Consider the following 27,954-nt stretch of genomic DNA (forward strand, 5'->3'; position numbering starts at 1 on the left):
AGAAATCTGGTTAAATGTTAAAAGCTTCCTAGTTTTTAGAAACGATGAGCAGGGATGCACGAATAACTGCAGAAAGAGTCGCCAGGTGGCATACTAATAAGCACGACCATGATGGTAAGATGTGCCCCCGCCCCCCGGGTGCATTTGTAGTGAATTCAGCTCATTCAGGGGCAGCAGGATCGAATGCATAGATAAGACGATCCAGTCGGTTGATCCACTCGCTGGACTCCGCTGCTCCTGCCCGGCCAGAAACCCGGAACGAGAAGCCGCGCCTCGAGCCACGCTTCTTCCAGCGCCGAGGGGTTTGCCCCTTTCCAAGATGGCGGCTGGTGCGCGTAGGCGGCTGGGGCGGGGCGGAGAGGGCGGTGAAGGGTCGGAGTACCCCTGACAAAGATGGCCGCGGCGGCGGCGGCGGCTGGAGTCGCGCGCCTCTGCCAGCCCGGAGGGTGTGTACGTGAGAGTCGCGCGCCCGAGCAGGAGGAACCCGGCGCGCGCGAGCCCAGCCGCGGGAAACGTTGACGAAGAACATGTCCGAGAAGCAGCCGGAGTCGATGAGCGTCGCTCAGCAAGTGAGAGGAGTGGCGCGGCGCAGGGCGTGCTGTGGCCAGAGCAAGCAGGAGGCGGCTGGGGCCAAGGACCGGGGAGGGGGCCCCGGACGGAGGGAGCGGGAGTGAGCGCCGGTGGGGTGTGGCTGCGGGAGCGGGGAGCCCGTCCACGGTGGGGGAATAGTGCAAAGGAGCGGGCGAGGGAGCCGTGCAAGGTAACTGCGAAGTAACTGTGGCTAGCCCTCGAGTCTCTTCGTGGTTTTGGATCCCGCCGGCCCTAGCCAGCATGGCCCGTGGGGAGAGTGGATTGGGGTTGCAGCCCAACAACATGCGAAGGGCCAAAACTGTCCTGACACACTGGCGAGGAGATACACGCCATGAAAGTGAGGCCCAAGGACGAATCTCTGCGCACCCATAAACTTGTCAAGACTCCCCTGCAGCTTCCCCGACCCCATTTTTCACAGTAGTCTTGCTGTGGTGTATTACAGGGGGCCAGATTCAGCAATGTGTGATTCCGCAGAAGACCATATCTCTTCTGTCCCACCACTTTTCTCCCATTGAACACAGTTTACCTTGACCCAGAAGGTTGGATTGTCTTTCCTAAAATTAAAACAGGATGGTATTTTTGGCCCCACTATTGCCTATATCACACCCACTATTTTGGCACCACAGACCACTGGAATGCAGCCCCTAAAACCTTTGAAATTGAATTTGGCCTTCGACCAAAAGAGGTTCTTCACCTCTGGTGTAGTAACTGGGCAATATCATTTAAACAAAGACTGTTTCTCATGGATCCTCAAACTACAGCCTGTGGACCAGATCCGGCCCGCCTCAGAGGTTTTGGACTTGCCGCAGGCGCGTGGCAAGGCAGCGGCTTGCTAGTAAGGAGATCGTTTTGGACTCGGTCAGAGAAAACTATCTCCGTGTGAGGAAGCCCCCGCCTCTGCCCCCTCACTGGCCCATGCCCACTGCTGGCAACCGGCTCTCTGTTGAAAAGGTTTGGGGAGCCCTGCTGTTTCTGGACAGGTGGCTCTTAATGCTGCCAGTCAAAGACATTGTCCCGCTATTCTATCTTTTTCTCAACTGTTTTTTTTTTGGGGGGGGGAGAAGTGGGGAAACACAGGACAATTGCAAGTTGAAGGTGACATAGGCTGCAGCTTCTGCACAATTCTGTGAATGATGCAGAGCAGTTACAAGCGCATTAGCATTGGAAAACCAAGGTCAAACTGCCCCTCAGCAATGATATTCACTGGATGATCTTGGGTCAATCAGTCTTTTTCAACCTAACCTACCTTAGCTGGTTACTGTGAGAATAAGATGGGTGAGGTGGAAGGAAGGATGGAGGGGCTGCCATGAGAAGTAGTGGCCAGGGAACCCCAACTCTGCCAGCCCAGATGCATGATCTAAACTCTGGATCTGCAACCAATATGTATGAGATGCTTCTATTCAAAATTAGAGGATTAAAAGAAGTATATAAAGGTAGATTGTGAACCATGGGCAGAGCTGTCTTGAGGATTTATGGGGTGTGGAGCAGGTTTGCTATAGAAACTCCTGTCACTGTCTTCTACCAGGACCTATTTGGCAGGGGCTGAAACTTTGTACCAGTTGTTCTGCATCTGGCAACTGGACCATAGGAAGAATTTATTCTCTCTTAAAAGGCTGTGAGTTTACTTCCTTGAGGAAGGGCTAGCTGAGCTCATTATATTGAACAGTATGTGCATCTTGCCACTGGTGCATAGGAAAGGATGAGTGCCTAGAACCTCTAGAGCAGCCTTTCCCAACCTGGTGCCCTCCAGCTGCTTTGGACTACAACTCCAAGCAAACTCTACCACCCAACACTTCTGGAGAGCACCAGCTTGGGAAAGGCTGCACTGAAAGGTAGCAGTGAGTGACCAAGCGTGCAAATAGCCCTTCCCATTATCAGTCACAGTCTCCCTCCCCCACTCCCTACAAACAGAAGCAATAGCAAAAGACCTTGTGCTCACACAGATCCTCCTGATGAGCGTATCGTAGGAAACAGATTAGATTTGTGTGTGTACATATATTCCAGTTGGATCCACATCTGAAAATATGTTCTGGGTGCAATCCTATGCATATTTAGGGAGAAACAACACCTGCAGATTTCCATCATGTCCAAGCCAGCATATGCACTGTAGACCCTTTTTCTGTTTAAACATGCGTAAGATTACAATCTAAATTAAATGCTTTATTATTGGGTTTTTATTGTGAGGTTCAAAATCAAAGTCAGTACCTAAAAAATAAACTTTTGCAGTTTTCTTATAGAAAAATTGAGTGAATCTGTTACAGTAAATCCATATTTACTACGTAGCCTCATAAGTTGTGTATATAGCAAAAAAATTGCTATTATTTGAGATAATTATGCCTAGACTTCAGCAAGGTAGTCCAGATAACCATATATTTATCCATTTGTAAATTACACCTAAAAGCCGTTCTTTAACGAATCAATTTTATGTGTATAAAATTGATTTTATGTGTATTATGTTTTATTTTATTTTATGTAAGCTGTCCCGAGGCTATGCGATGGGATGGCATACAAATACTCTAAATAAATAAATAAAAAGCTTCATCAAGTCCTCAGCTCATTGTGTTATTGCAGGTAGCCTTTTGCCTTTCTACTGTTACAATATTAGCCTTTTAACTGTCAAAAGGGAACAGAGAAGCATTTACATTGACCCTGTGAAAGGTTCCAAGAGATAGGTAGATAGTTAAGAAAGACATGTGTATCCATGAATATTAAAGAGCTTTTGATTGTAAAATTTATCCAAATTATTTACATTTCCCAAAAGGAAGGAGCCATTGGACATTGCCAAAACATAGAAGCAAGAGAAGCATTAGTTGTGTTATACCTCCAGTAATTGGCCTATTTACTCTAAATTAAATGTGTCTGGGATATAGTTGAGCAGAGGTAGTTTGCAGCATGAAGGGTAAAGCCATCTCCTAGGACCATCAGTGACATTTAGCAATGGCAGCATGGAAGTTCTTTTGGAAGGAATATCCACTTCCTTTACAAAATAGGCTCAGGGTGCTTTAAAATGATATCATAATCTTTTAAACGAGCAGAATAAAACGACAGCATAAAAACTGGGACGGAGAAATTGGGTTCTGTTTAGATACCTTGGTTCAGAGTAGTTAATGTCCTTATTTGGAGTGCAGGGCTTGTGTAGATCAGATGCTGTTTGACTCCTCTTCCCATCACCCTCAGCAAGCATGACCAATGCTCTCAGGGATGATAGAAGTTCAACACTGTGTGGAGCACCACATATTTCCCTCCCTCACCATAAATAAGTCATGAAGGACAGTTCTGGGACCTATCCTGAATCAGCCAGTAACAGCAGGATTACAAGAGTTATTTGGGCATCTGCCCTATTGAACTCCATGGGGCTTGCTTCTTAAACAGGATTGGGCCACAGAAATTACATCATCTCCCCTGATCAGGCATTGGATTTCTTTCACAGATTGTCCTGCACTGTAGTTTGCTGTTGATGCTACAGTGGGAATACGGGAAGCAGCTTTTTAAATGGAGGAACTATGTAGAAAAGAGAAACCTGATGGCAAAATCACTTCTGTTTGGCAGGCACTTGTGAACTACCTCCTTTGCTTGCATGTTGATTTCCCATAGTTGGTGGAAGACCAGCACGGCCCAGTTAGGGATGCCTTTCAAGACCGTACATACTGAAAGAACATGCCTAACCAGGAAACATGGCAAATGAGTCTTTGCAAGCTGGACAGGATAACATGAGGAAAGACATAGGTTTGACCTGCTGTATGTATGCTACAAGATGAGGTGCAGAACACTGAGGCTGTAGAATGAACTGAATATTTTTAGACTGCAGCAGGGAGATCACATTTTAGAAAGCTCCCCGCACCTATGTGGAAGGTAAAGCAGGCAAATGTTATCTGGAACTTCTCTCCCTGAACTGTTGGTTTTGTATTTCCAGGAAATGTTTTGCATGGAATGTCCAAAAGAGCTGTTGTCTGAACTTGTATAGTCTATTGAAAGTAGTATCTCTAGTTAAAAGCTGGATTTGGAGCACTCTGCTTGCCAGTTATGGTAGACAATAGTGGATGAGATGAGTATATAGTCTGAGGCTCATTTGAGTGAGTTTATAATGAGACTGATGAGAAAGTAGTAGGAGGGGAGTTAACTAGAGGGGAAAGGGCCTTGAGCTAATGGGATGGACTAAAAATCTATTAAATAGTGACGTTACAATGGAGGTGTCAGACCTGCAGCCCAAGGCCACATTTGCCCCTGGACTACTTTTTAAAGCTTTCTGCAGGAGCTGGCAAGAATGAGCTGTCCTCCCCTTGCATGCTACAAGTTGAGAGGAAGGGAACGCAAATGAAGGAGGTGTCAGAAGGTGTGTGTGAGAGAGAAAAGGGGTAGCCACACCCACTATTGGTTTGGACCCGCCCACTGGCATATGGCCCTGGACAGATTACTCCTAAGAAAATGTAGTCCTCAATGGAAAAATGGGTTCCCTACTCCTGCTTCACAAACCAGTACTCTGCCATGGCATAAATTCCTGTCCTAATTAGTGATTAAGTTTTTATATTGCCCCTCCTCCAAAAAATTGGTGTGAGCTTGGTTCTTTGCCCCTCCCAACCATTTTATCTTCACAGCCCTGCAAGGAAGGCTTGACTGAGTGCTAGTGACCCAGTGTCTTTCATGGCTGAGTGAGGATTGAAGTAAGGTTTTACCAGTACAAGTCTGACACATTCATCACAGTGCTACCTTTATTCCTTTTTTTGGGAACATTACTTCAAACATGCCGGAACTTGTATGATGAATTATTTACATTGGAGGAAGCAGCTCTTTCTGAGAAGCATACTATTTCTGTCCCTTCTCATGATCATTGGAGAAAAGTTGTAGCCACTGTCAGTGTCTCTGTAGGAAAATTGCTTCTTGGGGACAGGCAGGAGGGATAACTAGAACAAAGGTCCCCAAGGATCTCTAGCCAGCTTTGGTGATTCATTGAGGATGCTGTCTGGATTTGTGAATAATTGTAAGACTGCCCTTTACACCACACACACTGGCTCCAACTTTGCAAGTAGCTTTAAAGGTGTTACATGTGAGTTTCTTGCATGTTCTCACTCTGCAGATTTAGCCCCTTGGGTTTGTTTTCAGAGAGTTGTCCTCTGTGTAATGGCTGAGTTTTAGGCAATAATGCTGAAAGTGTAGCTACATCTGAGCTAAGAATAAAAAAAACAAAAATTGCAATTCCTAGGTGCCTGTATTCATTCTGAGCTGGAGTTAATATTTTAATCAATGCCTACATGACAAGGCAGCTGGGACTTTTTCCAGGGTTGGTGTGTACTAGTGTTGTTTGTCTCAGTCACTGTTTGCTGTCTCCACTCCAGCTTGGGAAGACAGAATGAGAAATGGTTTGGGGAATCTGTTTGCTCTTCCTTTTCCCCATTGCCAACCTCTCCTCCTTTTCCCACTTCCTACACTCCCAGGGTTTACCTTCAGGGAGTTGTAGCTGGGGTTCCTTCCTTGACATAGTGGCCAAGTCTCCAGCTATGACTACTCAGTTATTCTAAACTTATTAAAACTCCCCCTGCTCAGAGGCAATGATGTGTTGATTTAATCAAAAGTATCTACTCATCTGAGCAGCCCAGCAGAATGCTCACAAATGGGAAATCCCAGGCTGTAGAACCTCAGGCTCCACTAATCATAAGTGACTCAGCCTGCTCAGCAATATCTTTAGCCATCCATATCAATAGCACTTTGCTTCTTTGCATGAAAATCCACCTGGATTCATACTGTAAACTGAGTTGTTTCTTTCCTTGCCACATTTTTGGGAGAGGTGGGGCAGTATTTGACACAAACAATGGGGAAAATTCTGGGTTAACTCCTATGATAGCTTTCCCAAACCATCTGGCAAAATATATACACAGAACTCAGGTATCATAAAGCATCCTCATCCTCATCCACCTGTCTAATAGCAAATCTGATGGACTGATTGCTCATTTTCTTGAGAGCCAGTGTGACATAATGGTTGGCGTGTTGGACTGGAACTAGGAAGATCTAGGTTCTTGTTCCTATTCAGCTATAAAGCAGACTTAGGTGGCTTTGGGCCAGTTACTGATTTTCACCCTAACCTATTTCATAGGGTTGTTGTGAGGAAAAAATGGAAAGGAAGAGGATCATGTAAGTTGGTTTGGGTTCCTTGCAAGGAGGAGGAGGAGGAGGAATATGAAAATAAAATATTTACTATTAGTTTAGAAACATAATGTTTTCTGTCTACTATCTTTATGTCATGTTTGGGGTGGAAACACACAGCAACATTTTGTTAGAGGTTCCACTTGTACTAAATCATTCTGTGACAGATACAAGTTATCTTGGTGACCCAGAAAATATGAGGCACAAAATGCAAACTGTTCTACTGAACTAATTCCTATTATACAGATGTCCTGGTTATGCTTTTTCATGTAGAAGGATGGATTGGCATCTCATTATTCCTCTGTAAAGATATCAAGGTGAAATATGCATACAAATATTTTAATTGCTTCAGATAGGTAGTACTTAAGTGACAAAATGATTAGCAGTTCAAACATGCACAAAACTGTGGCCAGCAGGAAGTAATGGCTTAGTGCAGTGTAGCTGAAAACTAGCTGCCATTCTAAATTGTCTGTCATTAAGAGATTGTGTAATTTGAGTAAGCAACTGGTCAATGAATAATATTGCTTTGTCTATTGATGTATTATTAAATACATATTCAGAGAAAGATTAAGAGGGTATTTTGCAATAATAATTTAGTCATATAGGTATTATTTGGTACCCAAACTAACAGGATATATCTGCTGTTGAAGAACCTCTTTGCTCTTTAACTCCAGTAGATAGTGTGTGTTTAACTAGATAAGGGGTAGGCAACCCTTTGTCAAGGTGGCTGTGGCTGATGGGAGCTGAAGTTCAAAGTCTCTGGAGGGTACCAGGCTGACTGCCCCAATCCAGTTTGTGGTAATAGAGTTAATGTTCACAATGATTTACAAGTCAATGGAGACTTACATTTGAAGATAAAGAAAACTTTGGAGAAAGGGGTTAAAAATTATTGTGTTCTCAGAAGGCAGTCAGACAAGAATAACTGTAGAGAAATAGGAAGTGACAGCATCATGAGCAAGTACTTAAAAATTAACGTATAGAGCCAAGCAGGAGTACCAGCAAGCAGGAGTTTGAGGCTGCTGCATGTGGGCCGTGTAGCATTGTGACCAAAAAGACATTATTGTATTAAGATTCACTAACAGGAACAACGTGTTTAGTAGTTTTCTGCTCTAGTTAGCCCTAGCTAGGCCTCCATGGAAGGCAGCACGCATTTCTGGGCAGATTGTTTCAATAAGAACAGACAAATGGAAGGCAAAAAATCTGGCATTCAAAGCAGGCCTTCTACATCCTCCGTTTCCTTGGGTTTAATTTTTGATTGTAAGCTCCTTGAGGCAGGGGCTTGTCCTTTTGTAATTAGTAAACAAACATGCACACTGATGAGGCTATTAATAGTAATTATAACTGGCATTCTAAATCAGCCCCTCTGTGAGTATGTCTACACTAGATGCTTCTGCTTATTGCTACCATAAGTGGCATGCATCTTACCTGCCATGTCTAAATTGCAAATGCCATTTACATAGAGTAATCCACATTGAAATCACTTGGGAATTCAGATAGTCACTGAGGAGCCTGATACTGTACTACTGCAAGTCATGGTGGACCAAAATGAGACATATTCTGACTTGCACTGCTGTAGAGGTATTAGGACAGAAATCCTCTAAACCCGAATACAAGTGTGAATGTTATTTTCCATTCTTTGGTAGGTCTAAAGGAGAAGTATACTTAATAAATTCACATGTAGTTCATTTATATCCCACCTCTTTTCCTTGATACCCTTCTGGTGGTGCCCAAAATTCTGGAGATCCAGTCCATGATAGCTTGGCAAAGGGCCTTTTGTATCATAAATCACCTAGAAAGCCTTTTGGCTTATGGGGTGGGAGATAAATCCAATAAATAACTCCCATTCTCTTAAATTCTGGAACTCTCTACCATTACAAATTAGCCAGCACTTCTGGATTTCTGCCACCTGCTGAACATGTACTTTTTCCAACAAGTATGCCCATGGAGATAAGCTTGTCTTCTCTGTACAGTGTTTTACTATGATCTTATATTGCATGGATTATACAATGGATGGACATTTTTTAACAGAAGTGATTCATAAATATTGTTCAGTAAATGATAAAAACCTAGAATTCAAATCTCATTCCCAGGTGTTCTTCCCACTCAGGCATTGATCAGACCCAGATCTGCTTAGCTTCAGCAAGGCTCATGCTGATGTGCTCATTGGGTCTGGTGTTCTCAGTCACACTGGCAAAAACAAATTATATTTTTGTGAGGAAGAATGACACACGTGGTAGAATAGGAAGGGATTTCTCACTTGGGTGAAGTAAGAGCAGAGAAACTTGTTTTTCTGTATTGTATGGGGCCTCTAGTGTAGAGATGCAAGAGAAACATCGTAGAAGTCTGTCTTGTGGGTAATCCAGAAGGGACTTTGTGCAATATCCAGATAATTAAAGCGAATACTCAAATGATCGGCAGCAGCAAGCCTGTCTTCAAAATGTTTTGGAATACAGCTCCCACTTTCTTTATGCCAGTTTACAGAAGTTGTAGTCCAAAATATCTGGAGGGCACCAGGTTGCTTATCAAGCTGATGTCTCCATTCTCTGTAAATAATGAAATCAGATTCTCTAAACTGAGAAGTAAAAGTAACTGTTGTTGACATTTCTCTGACTTTATCTGAACCTCCCTATGTAATTACTGAACTGCCCAAACAACATGCATGTTAGGATGGATCTGGTACCCTGTGACAGAATGAGTTGGTTCATATGCTTTTGTATGCCAGCCACCCTACAGCTCCCAATTTAAGGTGGGAGCTCTCTGTGTCTTATTGTATTGTATGAACCCAATGAGTGTGAAATAACACTTGTATAACCCATAGTTTATTTAACCCTCACATAATCCACCATCACCATCTTCAGCTTTGTTGATCTTGAAATGCTGATGACAGAGAACATGGAGCAAACTTACTTAACTGGAAGACTGTTTCATCTGTTTCCTCCTCACCAGCCCCCACCTTTTTTGATTGGCTCTGATCTGTTTTATGAGGGTCAGGAGGCATAAAACCTCATTATCTAACTCCATTGGATGCTAGTATATGTGTGATGTGGCTGAGTGCCAAGATCTTAATTAGGGAGCTTACAAAGACAGAGGATGGGTGCTCCTTCCTGCAAACTGCTTGTAGTCTTCCTGCAACAGGAATGGTTTTGATTAATTCATTACAAAAGTTGTTTATTTACAGGAAAAAATACCAACAAATGAATCCCACATCAAATGCCACCTCTCTGTTTTCAAGTTTGCCTCTCAGACTCTTCATCCAGAGACTGTATGAATAAATATCATTAATAAGTATATATGTCTCTCTGAACTGCATCCTGTGTGCCCCTCTGCCCCACCGCAGATTGGGACTGGGAAGGTCTCCACAGAGCTCCCTTAGGTGAACTCAAATTCCAGGGGAAATGGGTGCTGTGTGTCACAGTACCCTTCCTGCTAGGGGATGCTATTGGCTTTGGCACTTCACACCTTGCTTGTCATAGCTGAAAAGGCTAGCCATCTTCTCTTTAAGTGCATAATGTAGCACCAAATGGATGACTGTAGGAAGGCATTAGCTGAATAGATTGCGGGGTGGGGAGCAGCGCTTACTGTTTTGAAGAGCTACTAGAGTATTAAACACCTTTCAGCTGTATTTCTGGCCCTCTAGAATGTTGAGACGTCTTTTCAATCTGATTGTCTGATGTGGCAATTTTGCCTGCTGCACTTGTACTAGCGTTGTACCAACATTTGCTGCAGCCAGCTTGCCGTGTGTCCATGATAGCCATGCATCCTTCAACAGTAGTGTCAGGGACCTGTGGCACACTCAGTGCTATGTGTATGTAAGTATTTAAGGACAGGCATCTTTCATTTCCATCATACAGGAGTGGTGTTAGGTATTGAAATGATTAGGGTTCATGCTTACAGGACTAAAAAAAAAAAAAGCACAAATTTGCATATGCTAATTAACATGCTGTAAAGTCTCTCAGAGTGTGTCTCTCAAAGAGCCTGTCTCCTAGTTGTAAAAAGGGATGTACAGATAAAGAAGAGGAGGGCTTTTGATTTCAGGAAACTTGGGCAGAAAGATGCGGAGGACAGCAGAAACTGAAGCACAGGTGGGCAAAAAGCTAGCTAAACCAGAGAGATCAGATGCAGAAGAAATGATCAAGGCCTTATTTGTTGTTTTTTTTAACAAGCACCCCTGGATGACAGGATGGTGGGGCAGATGAACTCACAGAGATTTGGGGCTGCCCCAACACCACGTGTGCTGTTTGTTTACTTCCCCAGTTGCTCCCATCACGGCATCACTGAAAATCGATGTACCACTGAAAGGTGCTCCTGCAGCAGTTCTGCAGGGAAACAGGGTGCGTGCGGATTGCACATTCTGCTTCTCTGCAGCATGGGTTCCCCACAGCTCACCATCAGGCTATAGGGAGCCTGATTATGCTGGGATTCCAGCATCGCAACCACCTCTGGCTCTGACCCAGCCATTCCCATTGCGAGCAGAGTGAGGCCCTCAGAAGTTTCCAGGGTGGGGGATGTGCAGCTTCTGCCCCAGTGGAATTGGCTGTCCATGCGCTGATGGGGCACAGATGTATTGTAATTGCAATTGGTGCATTGTAATTCCTGCATCAAGTGTGGAGCTGTTCTCAGATCATAAACCATTTCCTACCTCTACAGTAGCCTTTCCACACCCTACCCATCTTTCTCTCATTGTTGCTAAACCACTGGCTAGATAACCTGCCACTGACTATAGGAGTGGAGAAGAAGGCTTATTGCCCCTTCCTACATGGAATTAGTGGGATTTTCTTTAAAAAGGTGCCCCAAATTACTATTGAATCCGCTCTGTGGAAACATCTTCCTGACTACAGAGAGGGTGGGGTAAAAATGTCATTAAGCCCTTAATACAAGGGTGAGCAACTTGCACCCTCTTGAATAGCCTTCTCTAAGGTGGTGCCATTTGGATGTGCTGAACTACAGCTCCCAGCATCCCTTATTTCCTATGCTGACTGAGGATTATGGGTATTGAAGTCCAAAAATCTGAAGAGAGGTTGCTCTATGGTAAAGCTGTTGTCATTTCTGCTGCTAATAACAAGATGAGAAGTAATCCAAAAGCCAGGAATGTCTATATCTTTCACTATTGTGCCCCATTTGAGGGCTAATGTTTAATTGCCTGTGTCTGCAACCCGGTACTCACTTCCATGGGTATAAGTCTTGTTGAACTCAGTGGGATATACTTCTGGGTAGGTACATATAAGATCCCATTGTTTGTGACCCATTCAATCTTTGACTGATCCTGCCTGGAACATAGCTTGCAAGGATGATCTACTGGGATTGTTTCTTTGCCCTTTCCTTCTGCCACTCATTTCACAGTAGTCTACTCTGGTTTTTCTCTTGTAAGTGTCCTTTAGTGAGAGCAAATGCTTTCCATCTTCAGCAGGGTTCATAATGTATAGCAGTTTCAAAGAGCTCTCTGTGGAGAATTTCCTCTGAGGATTCTGCAGGAACCTTTTGGTTTCTCAAAGTTTTGTGGTTTTTGCACAGGTAGGAGGCCCTTGAGAAGTTGTCTCTCTCACACTCTGTTTCCTCCCCAGCCTAGCCCTTTTACTAATACAAGAAGTCTGCTAAATTGAGACAACATACCCCCAGGTGGCCAGCTTTTCAGCATTTAGGCTAGTGCACCTTTAACAGTTGTGTAAGTGAAAGATGGGAGCTTCAAGGTGCAATCCTGTGCATGTTTAGAGAGAAGAAAGGCCCAGTTATAGACTTTTTTCTGCCTGAATATGCCTTGCACTGCCTCTTCATTGTTGAAAGGCTGTCTGCCCTTGAGTTACCCTCAGCAATTCTAAACTGGATTTGAAGAGCAGAAAAACATTTTACAGTTGTGGTTCCCAGTGTTGTTTTTGATATGGTTCATACTAGTAAGGTGTTCTATTTGAAACCTTCCTTGTATTGGAAGGACCTGACACTAAAGCAAGATGCTGATATTTGAAATTGGTAATGGACTGGATGAGAGTCAAGAAATAGGCTCCATCTTGTCGATTTGGTGATGCTGTTAGCAGGTGGTTTATCTGACTTGTGAGAAGTGTGTTTCCTGTTCAGGTCTGCAGTCTATGGGTGCTTTTAGATCTGGCCTTATTTTTGAAGGCTGAGGTGGCTTGGAGGCAGTAAGCACCTTTCAGCAACTGAGACTAGTGTGCCAGAAGTAACTTCTTAAAGACAATAGCCTAGGCAGTAATTCACAGAACTGGGCAACCAAAAGGTCTCAGCCACTTCTTTGCTCAGCAAAGCTGGATCCCTGACCCAAGCACCAGCTGGAAAAATCCACCTGGTGCTTGGGCCAGGAATCAAATAATGTCAGTTGGAAGTGGCCATGCCCACTGATTTCAGGGCATAGCCACTCACTGCTGGCATCATACCACTCATGGAAAGCTGGGCACTGAGTCATCCACCCACCCAAAATTTCCACTAGCCCAAGACCTGGTTATCTTGATCTTCGTGCAAAGCCCTAACATCAGTTGAAGCGAGGCAGGTGGTGCTTCTTTTAGAGACTTACCTAGTGTTGTCTCTGCTTTCTTCAGACTGGTTGAAGATCTGTTACATGGTAAGCATGTCATGAGTGGAGCCGGCTGGAGCTGGGGGTCAGACTAGATGACCCTGGAGACCCCTTCTTACTCAGTCTGTTTCTAAGTTTCTACTCTGTCCAGGCCTCTGAGGATATATTCATCTTGCTCATCTTTTCTCAGCTTGGTGACCTCTCCAGATGCTTTGGACTACAACTGTCATCACCCCCCACAGCCCCAGTCAGCATCACCAATGGTCAGGGATGGTGGCAGTTGTAGTCTAAAACATCTGAAGGGCAGACTGGAGAAGACTAGTCTTGACTGATGATTTCTTCCCCCAGTCCCTGCTGTTCCGTTTTCATTATCTTACTATATTTGTATTGAGAAATTATTTAGTTCATTTCTATGCCACCCAGTAGCCAAAGCCTGACAGTTCACAACAATTAAAAGCATAAAATACGTTATGATAAAATACAACATTAAAATTGTTTATATGATTTTATGGACTCTTATGTGCATTACAAAGCATTATAAATGTCCTTTGAGTAAATAAGGTGAGATTCTTAATCTCTTCTGTCTCCCCACCCCCTGCAAAAAATGCCTCAATTTGTACAAGAGGTGAGAATTAAGTGTTACTGTATGTACTGTTTCTCATGCTAGCCACAGATGACGCACACATTGGGATGATACCTGCTTGCAAAATAGGGAAATGTGTGCAAGAGTGAGTAGACAAAGTGATGGGGGACAGGCCCCTGAAAGGCTGTTAGCCAGGATGGCTTCAAAGACCCCACATTCACAGACAAGATGGCGCCTTTGCTGGGAGGCAGCAGCAGCCACAAGGGGAAGCTTTTGTCTTGTGGGCTTCCTGTAGCTACCTGGCTGGCCCTTAGGGGAAGGAAGGTGCTGGACTAATTTTTTTATTTCTTATTATTTGATTTCTTGCCTGCCACACGGCTCCCTAGATAAGTCCAGCTGGGCTCTGCTTCTGTTCTTAGTGACTGGATTCAATCAATCACTGCAACCCAGTGTGGTTTATTTAAGCCATGGTGGTTATGGTGCATGCTGACCCCCAATTTGAATGTTTTAGTTACGGTGGGTGTTGTGTCATGCAAGCCTGGTGAGGGTGGTTGATGCAAGGGCTAAACATCTCTCCATAACTGCAAAAAAGGCCCAGGGTTATGTGAGGGTTGTTCAGCCACTGCAGCTTGAATATTCAAAATGGCCACTGTACACACTGCAACCAACCATGACTTGTCACAAACTCTGCAAACAGGTCCAGTGGATTTGCTGGTCGTTTGAAGCAAAAGCAGTGTCTTTTGTCTCACTGAAAACTACTACTGTTATACTTTATTATTAATAATCATCCTTTATATACCACCTTTTACATGTTCAAAGTGCTTTGTATACTTTGTAAGTAATCTTTGGAACAGATTAAATTGCCATAAATGGGCTGCTTGCATCTTGATTTTGATTCCCTGTGCCTTGCCTGAGGCTGTCTTTGCTTGCTTTCCTTGAACAGAGTGTGAGAATTGCTAATTAGCCTAAAATTGAGCTATAAAGTGGTTAATCATGGGGTCAGTAGAATTGATTTCCCAGTGTAATTGTTGGAAGGGATGTCCTTCCTGAAGATTTCCTTTCTCCTGGGATGGGCTTCCTTGCAGCAAGAGGAAATTTCTCCCACTTCTCTCTGGATTCAATACCCAAATGGGCACTTAGCCTTTCTTAGCCAAGCCTCAGCTGCTAAAGCACAACACCTGAAAAGAAAACTAGAAAGGGAGAATGTGCTGATTGGCAAGCTTTTTCATTAGCTTGTCATTCAGTACAAGCTCCCCTTTCCAATTCCTCTGGATGGGAAGGGGGCCATAGGGCAGTGTAGGAGAACCTGTTCTTCATGCGAATCATCCCATTTTAACTTGGCATCTCCAGTTAAAAAGGATGTCAGCAAGGCTGGGAAAGACCCCTGGTACTCTGGAAAGCTGCTGCCATTATGACTAGGCATCATGGGATGAGATGGACGAGTGTTCTGGCAGCATAAAGTTGCTATGTCTGGCCTATTGGACACCAATAGAATCTCTTTCCTGGTGCCATACAGGATTACCAACCAGATTCCCCCTGGGTTCAGAATGAGCAAGATTCCCTGGGGCATTTGTAGCAAATTTTCCCTACCAGGCATTCTTTCCATCCTTGAAATCCTTGATCACCTGCACTCATGTGCTTCAGCAGTTCCTCTCCCTCTCTTGTCTCTCTACTTTACTGGAAAATAAATTAGCAGGCTAATTAGATGACTATCTCAAGCAGCCAGCAGTTGCTTCTTGCTGCAATGCCAGCTGAATACAAGATGATCACAGCCGTTAAATCCATCCACTTGGGACTCCGAATTGCCCGAGTTAATTTGCCTGTTCCACCTCGGGCAAGTCCCTGGGCCCTGTCCAAATTTGATATTTGGGGAAGTTGTGGCTGCTTGAAGATGTCTTATAGTGGTAGTGCTAGTGCAGATGATACTTGTTTCCTGGAGTAAATATAGGGATCTGCCCATCTGCATCCAGGTTTGCTCAGCTGCATTTTAGTAAAGCAATGCACAGGTGTATTACTGTTTCCATATTTTCACAGAGAGTCATAAAATCAAACTATGGAATTTGATGGCCTCCAACAGGGATAGCATTAAAAGGCAATGAGACATATTCATATAGAAGGCTGTCCATGGCTACTGCTCACTATGGCTCCACACACACATCCTCTCTCACTCTGGAAGTGCAGCGTGAATATTTATTTTGCTGCAAATACCTATACTGAGAAGCAGCCATTTGCTTCCCAAATCTGTGTACTGCTTTCAATGAACATTTTGTCCTCATTTAGCCTTAGTTAGGCACAACTAATAGTGGCCCAGAGATGGTGATGTACATTTCTGTCAGATAGACATGCATCCAGTTCAGCAAGGCCTGGATTATCATCACAAGGCAGATCCAGATGTACTTCCAAATCAACAGTGTTTGTAAGACCTGCTTCTTTCCAGCAGTCTCTTTTGCTGGATTGGGAAATCTGTCTTCCAGAGATTTTCTGTTTTTCATGCATAGGGCTTATCAATGTAATATAAAGCAGCCCTTTGTGAAATACTTTTTAAAGCTACCACTGACATTTTAATGCCAGCCTCAGGTTGATTTTTATTGGAAATTGAATATCTAGGTCATATTTCTACCTTTTGAAAACCTGCCCCTTGATGCAGTGGTCCTTGGAATGTTTTAGGAACATAGAGAGCTGCCTTAGATTTTATTTAATTATCTACAATATTCTGCCCTGCTATTCAGGCAAAAAGGGCTCCTGGAGAATTGGAAGAGCTTACGCATTAAGAAAACCAGTCAGACTGCTGACTTACCTAACCAGTAGGGTTGACACTGACTGGCTGTGGCTTTCTGTGGTTTTTCATGGATTTTTTTCCCCCTACACATGCCTGGGTAATAAACCTGAGACATTTGGTTCCAAGGCAGATCCTCTGCTTCTGAGCCGTGGCCCCTCCAGAAGGGCCCTATTAATGATAATAACTCTAAGGCCCACCTCTTCCTGGATCTTTATGCTGCGTTGATCACAACTTCTTTTCCTGGTAGCAGAGGAGACTCAGCACAAAAAAAAAGCTTCCTGGTTATTTAGAATTCCTCTCTCTCAGTACATTCCTGCCACATTTCCCCATTTGTAAAAGGAGGATTTCTGTGCTGCTTCAGAATGTTCTGATACACTGTGACACACTAAATGAAGAATAACGTCATGTCTAGGTTGAGTGTCAAGAGTCTTGTCAATCTTGCCGGTCTGTGTGTTTCAGATAGATTGCCTAGAGGACAAGCTGTCCCACTGCAGGCAGGCCTTGGAAGAGCTGGATTTTAAGCTGCAGAGAGAAGAACTGACGCCTGAGAGAAGGTACTAGTGGGAATTCATTTGTTTTATGGAGCTGCAGGTGTCTGCTGCTCATGCAAACCATGGTGGGTAGATTTGTTAGTTGCACACACCTCTGGACAGAGCAGAGAGTTAATGAGCTCCCCCAGCTGCAGTTTGCTCAAAAGTGCAGAAGAGGGGAAGTAGAATGAGTGCCAGTCTGAATTCAAACTTCTATTGCTTTCTTCTCTCACATTGCCTGTGTGTCTCTGAGTCCTAACTGGCTTTTCATTTCTTCCTATTCTGTTAGATGTCCCGTTTCCCTTCCATTAATATTTGGAAACCAGTTCAAGTTCACTTGCCACAAAAGTACTTTCCCTCCACTTTGTAATGTCTTCTTAATGGATTAACTCATATTTGCTAGCCTGTCACTGCCTAGAAATGCCAAATTTTGCAGGACCCCACCAGTTTTATCTCCTCAAAAGAAATATCTTATTTCCCAACATCTATAGATCCTGTAATATGCATACAGCATACTAAAGTAAAATATAGAATTAAGACTCGTGGGGATTGGTGCTTTTAGGTCATCTCCCTGCTTCATGTAGGAGATTCAGCACTACAACAGATACTTATCCAGTTAGCCAGCCTCTGTTTGAAGATCCTCCAGTGAAGGAGGGACCAGCATTTTGCCAGTTAATTGGCTCCAAGATCAAACTGCTGGTACAATCAACACATTTTTCCTAATGTTCAGCTGAAACTTATTCTCCTGATAGACCTCAGCCCAGCCTCTAGGGAAGGGGAAAACATGTCTTTGCCCTCTTCCATGTGACAGCCCTTCAGATACTTGAAGAGGGCTATCATGTGTTCTCTTCTCCAGGCTAAACTTATCCAGTTCTTTCAGGCTTTCCATGCAGTATTGGTTTTCCATTCCCTGACCAGCACTGCTCTCCTCTGAATCCATTCCAGTTTGAAATGTGACTTCCAGAATTCGAGACAGTACTCCAGATGTAGCTGAATTAGGACAGAATAAAGTGGAGTGACTTCTTCATGTGCTTTGGAAATGTAGAAGTGACCAACTTCCTGAGTTCAAGTTGCAATGGAGAAGCAAATAAGGCAAAGCAGTTCCCAAGTTGCAGGTAGAACTGTGTGTATTCTGTGCTTTTTAAAAAACAACCTGCCCTCCTCCCCAAGCCTTGCATCTGCTTGCTTTTTGGCATTTTTTCTGGTTTTGCTAGAGAAATAGAGCGGCAAGCTACTTTGCAGAGAACAGAATGTCTCCCTTCCGGTTGTTGGAAATCTTGAGCTAGAACCAGGCCTGTGCCTAACAGCTGGAGAGGCACAACGAATGGGAAGGAGAATGCTTCACCTTTCCTCTACATATTGTTTTTGCTCTGTTTCCCCCTCTTTTTTGTTGCTTCCCTTATCCTGGAAAGAGCACACACCTGTCTGGAACCCAAGCTGTGGGAAAGGTGGCTCAATAGAGAGGGTTGCAAGAGAATGGCTGCCATCAGAGGAAGGATAAACACTGCTGGCTGTTTCTCTGCTGAAAATTGTCCCACTACTGCTTTGCAGCTCTTTGATGAAGACACAGCTACCCTTTTGTCCTAGGAGACTTTATTAGGCACTTTCAAGCCTTCCTTTGCTTGCATAAGGACTGGGCACTTGCTTTATAAAAAATAAAAATTAAGGCAGAGATTTATGGGAAGTTGCTTCACAAAGATCTCTTTTTCTACTTGCAAAGCTTTTACCCAGCTTCCTCCTCCCTCCCTGGTAGTCTTACTTAGAAATGTGGCTAAACAGTGCCTCTTACTAAAGTTCCAATGTATCAGGTGATGCTCTGCTGCTTTTCCTGTACGCAAAGGAAGGGAAAGAAACAGCTCTTTCTTGACCAGTGGTGGAAGTGGGATCTAGGTTAGCTTACATATAGAGTGCGATACTGAATCCAGAGCAAATTCAGTGATTATGATTAAAGCATGCATCTTGATGTGTCTTGGCTCCTTCCTCTCTTTTAATAGCATCAACAGTGTCTTGAGAATGTAATCCCGCTGTGCCCCATGAGAGTCATTTCTTCACAGCCTTCTCTAGAGCAGAATGAAGAACTCAAGTTGTCATCACTTTGGGTTATTTCCCAGACAACATGAGTTGAACACATGCGACCTGGTGGTGTTACCTTGTGCACTGCTCAGTTCCCAGCTCCTATCACTAGATTTTGGCAACAGGAAAGAGCAAAGGCATGTGGCAACGTCATGTTGCATGTGGCATTAAGCTAAGCACAAAGAAGATGTGGGCAAGGACAGTTGAGTGGCAAGAGCACCCATCTCTCTCAACATCTAGTTCTGGCCTAAGAGGAAGCAGATAGTCTAACATGTAAGGTAGCCCAGGTAGTTTGAATGGCTGCTGAACACGTTGCTAAGAATTTGGCTCCATTTCTTTCTAATCTTTAAAACATACACTGCAGTTTTCCCAATCTGTTTTTGTATAGTAACTCCTTTAGAGTTGGCTGAATATGTCTGTTTTCTAACAGGCCGATGTCTCTTGTTCCTCTGATGTGCTTCGAAGCTTTCTTCTGCTTATGCCTTTCCCAATGTTAACACATCCTGCACTCTTTCCTTAACTCAGTTCTGCAGTCTGTTTTGGCTCCATTCCCACACTGGCTCCTTCTTTACTCTCCAGGGAAACCAACCCTATTACACTCACTGCCTTTCCCAACTAGACCACAAAGCAGGCTGCCCGGAATTGGCAGATAATTTGTTGGTGCATGTTTATTTCTAGCCATACTAAAGCTGCTGTAATGGAGCCGTTGCTGCAGGTGTTACGTTCTGGCAATTTGTTTTGTTTGCATGCTTTAAACTATGGATTAATTAATCATCTTGTGCACAACAATACAAGCCTTGGACTGGTTCCTCTCCTTGGAAACGTAGCAGAGCAATTCAACTAGAATAGCTTTCACCAACCTGGCAACCTAGAGATGTGCTTGGACTGCAGTTCCCATCATCCATAGAACAAAGCAAGACAGTCTAACTTGTTGTAAAAGGTTGTCCTGAGTGTCTTGCATATGAAGTAGATGCAAAATTTCACATGGTTTGCTACACAAAGCAAGTTCCATTCAAGACATTTCGTTTTCTCTTAAGCAGATGAGGAACCTCTTGTGGATCTTGGAAATGGAAAGGAAAGGGCAAAAGAGCCAAAGTGGTGTAGTGATTAGTGTATTGGGCTGCAACTTTAGAAATCCACATTCTAGTCCCCGTCCAGCCATGAAGTTTACTGGGTGACTTTGGGCTAGTCATAGGCTTTCAGCCCAACTCCTCTCACAGACTTGTTATGAGCATTAAATGGGAGAGGAGGTGGTTTATGTAAGTTTCTTGCAGGACAAAAAGGTGGAACATGGTTAATAAATATTTCCTTCTGAAAGTTCCTTGGAGGACCTTTCATGTTTGCAAGGCCAGCCCCCTCCTCTGTTTGTTTTAGAGCAATGTAAGGAGGGGGTAGACTTAGATGTTGCTTGAAGAAACTCCCAATATAGTAGTAAATACATAGCAAACATGCGTGTAGGGATCACATTACTGATTGTTCCTGCATACAACTTTTAAAAAATCCGAGACAAAACAGAAAGCCCAGATGTGTCCAAACAACCCCAACATACCTGACTTTATGTGAAGGAATCTTCAGTCCTCTGAGTGCCCACCAGCTGTTTAAGAGTGGTACAGTTCAGACATCGTTGCCACCTCATCTGCTGTTTGTGAGAATTAGCTGGGCTTTTATTTTAGCCTGTGTGCCAAATGGCCCGCTCAAGCAAGGATGAGAATACCTTTGCTTTACCTCTTCTTCCCGAGTGTCTAACCATCTCCCTCACTCTTTGCAGAGAGTCATTGGAGAGAGAGAAAAACCTGCTAGCAACCAAAGCTGAAGTTTATGGTAAGAAATGCTTTATAACTTTGTAATTGCTAGCCCATAAGGTGTATCCTAAAAACTTAGTATGTGGAAAGCACAGGAAAGGGAAGTGTTTCCTACAGGCTGCTAGTTGGTTTCTCTGTGAGGAGAATGCTGGGGCAGATGGGCCTTGGGCTTTTCGTAGGTTCTCTCTTGTGAAACTGAGCTGCTGCAGAGTTTAAGAGCTTTTTTAAAAATGAGGGTTTCCTACAATGCCTTCCAAAACTGTTTCAGCACTTGTCACCAGAGCTTATTTACTGGAATTCAACACAGAATGTCCCATATCTGGTACAGTGTATCTATCCATCTATTTAAAAATATAGTTAACTTTTCCTGAAATTGGTTTTGAGTGTTTCTGCTTGGAGAGGTAAGATGGAAGCCAAAAGCTGTTGATGAATGCAAAAGGCATGTGCATCATAGAAAAGGCAGTAGATGAACTGTTACAGCTCTACTTTGTTTTTTTAAGCTGGGCTACATATGTGTTTATTATATTATGATGTTTCTATACTGCCTTTTTCCCTTTCAAGGCACAAAGTGGTTTATATAATCTCTTCCTCTTAATCCTGCCCTCATAACAACAACCCTGTAAGATAGGTGGGGCTGAGAGTCTGTGACTGGCCCAGATTCACCCAGTGTGTTCCATGGGTGAGCAAGGGACTAGAACACAGATTGCCTGAGTTCCAATCCCACACTCTTAACCATTACACACTGGTTTGCATGAGAGGGTCCTGCCATTCTAGTTATAATGGGCAAGGTGGGGGCATGGCAGCCAAGGTGGAATGGGACACTGGAGGAGAAGGAAGAAGAGGCATCTTCTGGCTGTTTCTCTTTCTGGTTTATCATCCAAGCAGGTTCCTGATTGCTCTAATAGAAACTGCTGCATCATAAAACCTGTTTTATGCCAGGTCACTAATAAAGATGTGCTTTACACGCCAGGACTGAACCATGGATGAACAAGTGGCCTGGCATGTTTGACTGAAACCTCGTTGGGTGAAGATAGCAGGGTGGTTTGACCCTCCAGGTTTTTGGATCCAGCAGCAGACAATATTCACTGGGGGAGGTGGAGTTGCAGTAATCTATCCTGGAGCCATTCCCCTATTGAGGTATCCCATCAATAGTATGGGATACCTCAATAGTATGGTGACAGACACTGAGACAGGGCTAGAATTCTGTTAGTGTATCACCGAACCCCACTGCTCAAAAGTCCCCTGCCCAAGCTGATAGTCATCTTGGATTTCTCCCCAAATTGATAATGGAAGATTTCCACATCCATGCAAAGACCCTCTTTTCAAGAGCAGTTGAAATTTCATAGTATCCATGGAAACCTGGACCTGGCCTTTAATATCTGTTCCTACACATGTGGAGTGCCATACTCATTATCTGGTTCTGCTGGCTAGGATGAATCTATCTGTGGGTGGAAGAGTTTTAAAGAACTCCCCTTTAATGGACTTTAACAAGGCTTAGAGTTGCTGGAACTCTGAACATCTGCAAGAGAGCCTATTGCTATTAAAGTGACCCATCCTTAGAGATGAATGGTTCCAGAAAAACATCTCTAATGTTTTGACAAAATTCCACCTCCTATAGTTGGCAATCCTGCCAAAGCCCTGGTTTACCTGTGGTATGGGGAAATGATTTTGGTAGTTAAACTGCTAAAAGAGTGGTGCCTCTGCTTCTTTGAGGCACTTAAGAGCTAGGGTGGGAAAAGATTCAGGACAAATCCAACAGAAAACGGGTTATTTTATTGCCCCCAAGGCAGTGCAGAAATCATTCTTCTCTCTGCCTCCATGAGCTTCAGCACAGTATTGCCCAGGGACTTGTTTCAGATAGTGAAAGGGCTATTATATTCTAGGCTCCTGAGAAATAAGGGGGTGCTCTCAGCAAACTGCTGTTGCATCAACTCTGAATCCATGGAGAGAGCAGATTCTGGTGGTGATGGATACATCCATTTGCCTAGTTTTGATTCATGCATTTCAGCTTGATCATCCTGAGCGTATGGACATGTGGCTTGGAGAAATGCAATCATCTACTTATCAGACCCTTGTCTGTAGTGAATGGAAAGAGTTGCCAAGAGAACTGGGCAGGTGGGTGATGGTGAAAGAAGACTGTGCTCCAACTCCTCTAAAATAAGCTATTATAAGACCATAATTGAGGAAACCATGCTTAGATTTCACCACCATAACTAGTCTTAACTCTTACTTTTCCAAGTAAATTCCTAGAACAGGTGGTAGCAACAGTACTCCAGGGTTTCTTGGATAAAGTTGATTATTTGGAACCTTCCATTGGGTTCCGTTAGGCCTGGTTTTTGCATTGAAACAGCCTTGGCAAGGGCTTGCTACCAAGAACCAGGCTCGGGCAAGTGCTCCAGCTGGTTCTTCCAGACTTCTCAGTGGCCTTCAGTACAATCAGCCTTTTTTGGAATGTTTGGCAAGTATGGGACTTTGGGGCACTGTTCTGCAGTGGTTCTAGACTTATTTGGCTGCATGTTCACAGGTAGTGGTGTTTGGAAATTCTTTAGGGTATTATTTTGTTCCCTGCCTTTTCTAAGCTTCTGGGGAAGAAGGTCATCCAGAGTTTTGAGGCTGAGTCTCAGTATTATGCTAATGATGCCCAGCTCTCTCTAGTTCAGTGCTTGCCAAGAAAATGGAACCTTTCTCTGGATGTAAGTAAGGGATTGGATGTGAGCTAATAAGCTGAGACTCCAGACAAGAGGTTCTGTTGGTCAGTAAACAAACCACTCTGGGATTGGGGAACACAGCCTATACTGGATGGGATTGCGTTCCTTCTGAGGGATTAGGGTTGCTATTTGCAGGGCTGAGTCTGGAGGATTGGGGTGGTGGTTGTGGCAGCGAGCAGCACCTTTGCTGGGCCTTGCCAACTATGCTGTTTTCTAGGAAGTCCTCCCAGCCTTGAGACTTTTACCATTTCCCGTGTTCTTGAAAAGGCAGAAATGGGAGATCATCATGAGAGTGCAGGCATATCTTGGCAAATTACTTGATAAATATGCTATATCAATACAAAATAGTCGAAGCACTTTAGATATATTTTCCATGGCCGTCTAAAGTTAGCATTTATTATTATCCTCATGTTACAGATTTGGGAAAGGGTTCAGCAATTGATGCTTTCCTAAAGGCACCTGATCAAGTGCATGAGATTTGATGCAGGCACTTCTGCTAATTCTCTTAAGCCCTCACTGTGCCTCAAGGGAAACATTAGTATGAATTTAAATGCAGCACTGACCTTTTGCACTTGCACTAGAGAGGTACAGTTCCTGTCACTTTAGCAGGAATGCCACAGGATGCTGTTGACCTCCAAAGGGGATTTTAGTTCCAAGATTTGCTGCAAGTGAAAATACTCACACCAAAAATCTACACCTTTAAGAGTGCAGAGAGAATGTTCCTTCAGTGAAGCTTTACAAATTAAAGCCATTAGCCTCTTTCATAAAAGAGGCTGGACCTTCCTACACAACAGGTCAAACACTGTTGATTGAAAATCCTGCACTGTGTTTGCTTTGTATTAAAGGGAATGCAAGGTTATCTGTCAAATCCCAACACTTCTTTTGTCCATCAGAGGAAGCTGATGGTTTGTGATCTCACTTGGGAGCTTGGCTTGTACGTTTCTGGTTTTGTTTAGAATGTAATTTTTTTAAGGAAACAATTTTGCGATGGCGAGGCTTCTAAGTGCTGTGTGTCCCCTGATGAGAAAATAAAAGATGCTTACACACTCAGTAAATCTCTTCTGCATCAAACATTGGGAAGCATAAATAGTACCCTTATCATAAGAAAATGGCTCCTGAGAAATTGAATTGGGTGCTGTTAAGGGAATGAGAGTATGTATGTGACAGTGAGGAAAGAGCAACAGTTTGGGGAAAGCTGCTGATCAAGGAGAACAGGTTGTTTATTTTGTTTCAGACGGTGGTTACAAACCCCTGTCTTGAGTAGGCACTTGGGTAACATCCTAGGTGTGGGAACTGACCAGCAGACAGTTGCAATAAGCAGTTGATGGAGAGGAGAGGCGAGAGCTCATGTATTAAGCCAGTGCAGCCTAGGCAGGAGAAACAAAAGCATTAGGCTGCCTCAGCACCCCCTGAATGCAAGGACACCAAGGAATACAAGCCCTTAGATGCTGCGGGTGAATGACCGTGTCTCTCACTTGTCACCATAGCAGGAAAGCTCCAGTTCCCTAAGAAAGTTCTCAGTATTCTGTGCCTGGAAAAATGCCTTTCTTCTCTCAGGTACATCCATTACATTTGAAATGGGTGTGTATACCATGGTTATTCTAAGGAAGCTTACTGCCCCGAATCACATTCTTCTCTATGGGGGGGGGGGGGATTTTTTGGTTCTGTGTGTTTTTGCCCTCCCAGCTAAAGGTTAGATACTCCCCACTGAATTGCTACCCTCTTCTAAAGTGCAAAAAAAAAAAAAAAAAAAAAGATAGCATGGCCACCTTCCTTGCCAAGGTTCTGCCTCATCATGTTATAATCTTTCATCTGAGTTCTAGACTAGACTATGTAACCCTGTTCTGCAACAGTTACATACTTTTAGGGAACAATCCTATAGCCCCAAGCTAGCACTTCAGTCTTGGAGCCGGGAATCAGAACTCCAGCCTTCCTCTTCCTCACAAATGTGGAGGGAGGGAAGCACATTTCAGGGGGGAGGGGGAAAACAGCTGAGGCCAGGATATGAACTGTCCTAACACCTCTCTGGCTGCCTTCCTTCCACCTCCAAGACACCAGCTAAATGGAAAAAAAAGGTTACTTGCGGGAGTGGTAGGGTGGGAGAATGGGGAGGTTGACGGCCATAAGACACTCAAACTGGGGAACTTGTGGCCATTCTCATAGGAATGCCCCCATAAAGAAAGCAAGTTTGCAGGCAGGCAGTCTCCTCTGCAGCAAGTTCGCAACCTCTTCTGTTCATGCACAGAGACAACACTGCTGCTAGCTGAGCCCTGGGTGAGTGCTACTTGAATGCTTGCTCTTTCTCTTGTTTTCTGGAAAGGCCCTGGTAATAATGGCTTTATTAGCCTATTATCTATCCTTGGCTATTTAGGCTGTGCTGCCACCTGCTGGATTATTGTGCATCTCAGTTGTACAGACCTTCCTTTTCTTTTTCTACTTCAATTTGAAGCTGGGCCAAATCCCTTATGATTGCACACCTCTAAATGCATGAAGGTCTACCCCAAAAATGTTAAAGTAGCACATTTTCAAACAAGCATACAGGTGAAGACTCCTGGAACTGTGATCTGCTGTAGCTCGGTCCCTGTTGTGTTTGCATTTTGTGGACAACCCTGATTTGGTCATGTGTAAATTGGCCCTTGGCATTGTAAAGGGCCCAGCAAGATCATGACCAGGAGCCTCCCTTCACAGCAAATGTGGTTTTACTGTCTTTTATAACAAATGCCTGGAAGACTACTTAAAAATATCCTTCAGAGGAGCATTTTGTTGGCCTTCTTGCCACAGCATATATTAAGAACAGTTTAGCACTGCGAAGTTCTCCTAATGTTTAATTAAAAGCCAGGGAAGGGAGCTGTGCCATCCCGATACATGCATGGTTGCAGTGAAAGCTACCTTTCAGCCAGGGGCTAGAGCCCTTTGCCTGCATTTTAATGTCATGGGCTCATCTTGTAAAGCTGCCTCCATTAGAAAGCTGGCAAATACAAAGGGACAGCCGCCTGAGCTGTTGTATTAACACCCAAGTCTTCCCATTAAAATCATATTCTTCTGGCAGTTGCACGCAGAGCTGAGCTCTGACCTCTGTCGCCAATGCAGTCAGCAACAATGAGTCTATTGTCAAATAAGCAGCCGTGCAGTCTAACCTCACCCAGGAATTACAAAAGCACTGAAATGATCTCTGAATAAGCTTGATTGCTGTACAGAAGCCCAGAGGTGGTGTACAAAAGCAGCTGTAGTGCACTGTTGAATAGCCTTTGACTTAATTGTGAGCTAGTATTAATTCATCACAATTATATCCCACCCTCCTTCCTCCAGGAATAACCAAGGTTAACCTATTTGATCCTCTCATAGCAGACTAGGCTAAGATGCCTCATAGAAGCAAGATCCTCAGCTCTGGGGACCAGCTAGGCTTGTCATTCCTGCATCTCCTGCAGGGAACCTATGGCAGTTCCTTATGAGCAGATGTACTGTCTCTTTATACAGAACCTTAGCCGGCAAGTAACATGAATCCTCCTTTTCTATAGTCAGGAAAGATGCCCTGGCACCACAGAAAAAGCCTAGAAGATCCCACCCATGATTCAGACCAGGTGGGAGTTAGTTTGTGGAACCTTAAGCCTATACCACCTAGTTCCTTTTGAAGAAGCAAGCTTACCTCTGCTCAAGACACTCTCTGATGCACATCTACTTATGAGTAGATATTAAAAATAAGAAACAAAATGCTTGCATTTGTCAGTAAGAGTAGAGCATTATTTGTTCTTAAGCTAAACTTCAGTTGTGCATAGCTCTTTTTCAGGTGGATACTTGGTTCAAAGCATTCATAAGAATGTTTAGTTGCTTAAAGATTCCCAGGTATCTTAAAAACTTGTAAGGGCACAATCTTATGCATTTCTAGATAGAAACTAGAAATCCTGTAACTCCCAGCAAGCCTTAGTCAAATGTGGCTTAAATAATTGGACTTAAAAACATTTCAGCCATCACAGAGCCTAATTCAAATGGGTGTGCTGTGGACAGATGTTTTACTCCCACATACCAAAAGGAATCCTAACACCAAAGTCTTCTTGATCATAGAATCATAGTAGAGTTGAAAGGGATCATGAAGGCCATTGGGTCCAACCACCTGCTCTTGCAGGAAACCAAGTTACACCATCCCACTCAGATGGCTGTCCAGCTTCTTTTTGTACGTCTGTAGTGTGGGAGAGCCCATCACCTCTCTAGGCAGCTGGATCCACTGTC

General features: G+C 43.8%; 1 long non-coding RNA gene across 1 annotated transcript; it reads left to right on the top strand.

The window, feature by feature from the left end:
- The first annotated feature begins 403 nt into the window (after nt 1-403).
- LOC123030266 lies at nt 404-27,877 on the top strand. The gene is made up of 4 exons (XR_006416075.1): nt 404-569; nt 17,074-17,168; nt 20,986-21,038; nt 23,028-27,877. It is a non-coding gene; the product is annotated as an uncharacterized LOC123030266 (long non-coding RNA).
- Nucleotides 27,878-27,954: the final 77 nt, after the last annotated feature.

The sequence above is a fragment of the Varanus komodoensis genome, unplaced genomic scaffold (genome assembly GCF_004798865.1).
Source record: "Varanus komodoensis strain SLA01 unplaced genomic scaffold, ASM479886v1 scaffold1, whole genome shotgun sequence".
NCBI lineage: Eukaryota > Metazoa > Chordata > Lepidosauria > Squamata > Varanidae > Varanus > Varanus komodoensis.